The 4,720-nt window shown below is 45.1% G+C and overlaps 1 non-coding gene across 1 annotated transcript; it reads right to left on the minus strand.

Annotated features, from left to right (window-relative positions):
• Positions 1-206: 206 nt before the first annotated feature.
• On the minus strand, positions 207-305 carry LOC147734744 (small nucleolar RNA U13). The gene has a single exon (XR_015307902.1). It is a non-coding gene; the product is annotated as a small nucleolar RNA U13 (small nucleolar RNA).
• Between the last annotated feature and the right edge of the window lie 4,415 nt (positions 306-4,720).

Here is a 4,720-nt window from a genome sequence, read left to right on the forward strand (position 1 = left end):
GCGTGACGCAACAGCGGCGTAAACGTGGCAAAGGGCCTCATGAATCTGCCCCTATGAACGGGCGTAGCAGAGTAGATCTGGAGACATGTTGAGAACCCGGGTGGATAAGCAACATGTAACTGACTTGCGTCAACACACCACAATAATTAAAATATACATCTTAGAAGTTATGAATTGCTTATGAATCAAACGGACCTTCAGTTCGAGATCAGAAGGGTAATGTGCCCAGTCGTAACAAGGATGGGACGGCACACGTCACGCACAAGCATGAACACCCACTCATCACTTGCAAGAACCAGAAGGATCGACATTTTTCGTCTTCGGAGAAACACCGGAAAATGCGATTCTCTCATGAATGTGAGCGTGAGGATGTTGGGGCGATAGTGGCTGTACACATCTGCCGGGGTCTCAGTCAAAGCTTATCACGAGTTACCTACGACGTTCTTTAAGAAAAAAAGAGTCCACTACAGAAAAAGTTAGAATGTTAACACGACCGTATTAATATGCTAATTTATATGCAGCAGTGTAGCCAATCCGTTGTCCGGTTTACAGTTACTTTCCTTAAAGGACCGCCCACATTTTCTCTTTAGTTACAACATAGAGGACGGACTGCATTGTATCCTCTTGTGTACATCATGAAATGGCAACATTTATGCATCAAAAACGTGAGTTGCCGGGGTGAAGTTGCATTCAAGAGGTGTACCTTGAATATAAACGAATACTTGAAAGTTTAATAAAAACAGAGATTGTCGCCAAACATTTGTCCTAAAAGAGAAGCTTTTTGCAGCTAACTATGGATATTCGTTAGAGGTGCTTAAAAAGTGCAGCATCACGATATCACCAAAGTTCAGGAAAACAAAAGGCAGACACACGTTAGACAGACACTGACAAGTATAGTGCTAATATTGGCAACACCCCCCCACCACACAACAACAGAGCGTGCACGCTGAATAATAACACAACACAACTATTTTTGGGAAAAATATTGCTGCAGGTTTTATTCCATACTAAGGTATGCAATATGGTGGGTTATGTTATGGGTGATCCCAGTGCAGGCAGCTAAAACCGACCTATGCTGCCCTGCCTGCCTAATGAGCCAAGCACTGTGACGGACCCAATCAGTGCTGCACCTTATGGGGTGATCCTCTTTCGGGATCATATGACACATTGGTCCCTTATAAACACGCACCCTTCAGGAGCAAGGCAAGCCCCTAGTAGCTGAGGCCCACAACTGCCCGAAGGACTAACGGGGCGCGACGCGGTTTCCCAGGAACTTGCCATGAGGCTCCTAGCATTTAGCTCTGGCACCCCTATTTTGCCACACAGAGGTACCCTTCTGTACCCATCTGCTTCCAGGTCACCCTGTAACTCCCCCACAGCTGTGGAAACCTTTACAAACAATAACCTTGCAGGGCTATCATGATCTCAGGTCTGTAAAATTGTGGGCCCTAGTCCCACATACTAATCAGTGAGTGGCATAGACACAATGGGGCAGATCTACAAGAAACTAACGCAGCGCTGTGCCACAAGCCATTGTGCTGCGCTGCGTTAGTTACGAAGCACAGGGATGCAACATATTTACAACAATATGCCGCATCTCTGTGCTTCCCCCTGCCCTGGCACACAAACTGCTGCCGTGCGCCGGCACAGGCACCCTTGCACCATGGTGTAAGGATGCCTGCATCGTGGGGAGGAGACCACCCATCTAAACAAAGTGATCACTTCACAATGACATTACAACGCAATTAGGACATCGCAATAACGTTTACATCGTAAGGCACAGCAACGCTTTAACGTTTATATCGTAGGGCATACCAACGTAAGCAAGAACAACGCACCTTTACGATGTAAACGTTAATGCGAGATGTAAACATTAACGCGATGCTAGCCTCTTAGCAGCTATGGAACGTCCAGCTCCAGTGCTGAACGTTCCATTGCGCAGGTGAGGTTCGAACGTCCAACGGCCGACGGCAGCACTCCTGAGGTAGTGGTGCAGTCGGGCCGTTGTAATAGGCGCAGCACCTAAGAGGTTAAGCATTGCACAGACGGAAAAAATGTGTTATGCACAGACAGGCGGGAAAGTGAAACAATGTTAAGCATTGCCCAGACGTTAATGTGATGCGATGTTTAGTGCACGATGTTATTCTGATGGTATGTTAATGCGATGTTAAGCATTGCTTATTATAATAGCGGGGCATATTATCAAGGACAGGTGATACATTATCGCAGCTTTTATCGGCAGGAAACTGCTGATAAAGCGGCGATAATGGCCTTGATAATATGCTCTATGAATTCCAATCGAAGCCCATGTTAAATGTGAACACATCTAACATGGGCTTTGATCGGAATTCATAGAGCATATTATCAAGGCCATTATCGCCGCTTTATCGGCAGTTTCCTGCCGATAAAAGCGGCGATAATGTATTGCCTGTCCTTGATAATATGCCCCAGCATTCTTTATTATTGCACAGACGGCGGGAAAGTGAAAAAATGCAAAGAGCCGCGCACAGATTAAAGTGCGCATGGCTTATTATAATAGCATTCTTTATTATTGCACAGACGGGCGGGAAAGTGAAAATATGTGTTAAAATGGAAAGAGACATGCACAGAATGTTAAGCATTGCACAGACTGGAAAAAATGTGTCATGCACAGACGGAAAAGGGAAAAAATGGAAAGAGATGCGCACAGACGGCACAGACGGGTTCATTAAAGTGCGCAATATTATTCTGCAGACTGAAAAATATGTGTTATGTGTTATGCACAGGCGGCACAGACGGGTTCATTAAAGTGCGCAAAGTTATTCTGATGGTAAACGTTAATGCAGACGCAGAAGCATGCAATGTTATTATTGTAAGGTGTTTCACAAGGCACACAGGTGTACATTAAAAGTTAATTAATACATTCATGCAATGGCATTATTGTAAGGTGTTTTGTGATGTGTGCAAAGGTGGGTGGATGAATGATGGGTGGATGGATGGATGTGTGAAAAGGTGGGTGGATGAAAGATGGACGGATGGACGGAAGAAAGGGTGGGTGGATGAAAGATGGACGGATGGACGGAAGAAAGAGTGGGTGGATGAATGAGGGGTGGATGGATGGATGTGTGAAAAGGTGGGTGGATGAATGATGGGTGGATGAATGATGGGTAGATGGATGGATGGATGGGGTGGCTGGATGGATGTGTGAACAGGTGGGTGGGTGAAGGATGGATGGATGTGTGAAAAGGTGGGTGGATGAATGATGGATGGATGCATGTGTGAAAAGGTGGATGGATGAAGGATATACGGATGGACGGATCAAAGGGTGGGTGGATGAATGATTACTTGGGAGCAGGTGGGTGGATGAAAGATGGACGGATGGACAGAAGAAATGGTGGGTGGATGAAAGGGTGTTTGGATGAACGATAGATGGATGGATGTGTGAAAAGGTGGGTGGATGAAAGATGTACAGATGGACGGACGAAAGAGTGGGTGGATGAAGGATGGGTGGATGAATGGATGTGTGAAAAGGTGGGTGGATAATTGATGGGTGGATGGATGGATGGATGTGTGAAAAGGTGGATGGATGAAGGATATACGGATGGATGGATGAAAGGTTGGGTGGGTGGATGAATGATTACTTGGGAGCAGGACAAGCTGCCCAATGTTGCATGGGTGGACGGATAAATGTGTGAAAAGGTGGGCGGATGAAAGATGGACGGATGGATGGAAGAAGGATATACGGATGGACGGATCAAAGGGTGGGTGGATGAATGATTACTTGGGAGCAGGTGGGTGGATGAAAGATGGACGCTTGACTGCAGTGGCATGGAGAGCAAACAATTACAATCTTGGTTGAGCACTATGTCCACTGCTTTGTGGAAATTCGAACAGAGATGGGTCTGTAGATTACACATTGACACCCATGGTCTTAAAGATGAGATATCAGACCCTCGGCTAAACCTTAACTAAGGATTAGAGCGTGTGACACTATAATGTGACTCATTCTGATCTGATCACTGAATCAATGTGGCCTAAAAAAACATTTAGAAACTGAATACTCTTAAGATGATTTTGAATTTATAATTAAGACTTCATAAAGCATACTGTAAGATGCATACAGGGTATGAGCAATATACCTCCTGGGAATCAATGATTAGCCCCCAGTGCACATTTTTCATGGAGTTTGGGTGATGTTGCTACTCTCCCACATGTGCTGGGGTGAGGTACTTTACATATATTCCAAGCCCACTTCACCCCCGCCACCCGCTTTTGATGACTGCAACCAACTTTGGTACACAGTAACAAATCTTGTGCTTATGTACATTGCAAAGTCTTATATTTGGGTTGAAGACAACTGCTATTTTCCATATCTTTGAAGAGAACCCCGCTGTAATTTACACCATGTGATCCTAATTTAAATTTTTTTAATTTGTGGAGAGTTTATTGGGTCTTTTTTTTCCTGGTCATTTCCGCCACTTCTGGGTTCCTTTTGTGTTTTAAATCATGTCTAATCACATCCTATGATCACTGTGACTTGAATACAGGGAAATGACTACATTTCCAGAAGTCCCGAGTATGCCCCCTATAAGCTACTTGTAGGGCCATCCCTGGCCGCTACATGATATTTAGGATGGCCTTTTCCAATATTCATCATGTTACAGCAGCACCATGGTGGCCCGGAGCTGGTGACAAGGGTGGACTACTTCCTTGACGAATTAAGGAGGGGTTGAGTTTTCTG

Source organism: Lissotriton vulgaris, chromosome 1_2, assembly GCF_964263255.1.
Source record: "Lissotriton vulgaris chromosome 1_2, aLisVul1.2, whole genome shotgun sequence".
In the NCBI taxonomy this organism is placed as follows: Eukaryota; Metazoa; Chordata; class Amphibia; order Caudata; family Salamandridae; genus Lissotriton; species Lissotriton vulgaris.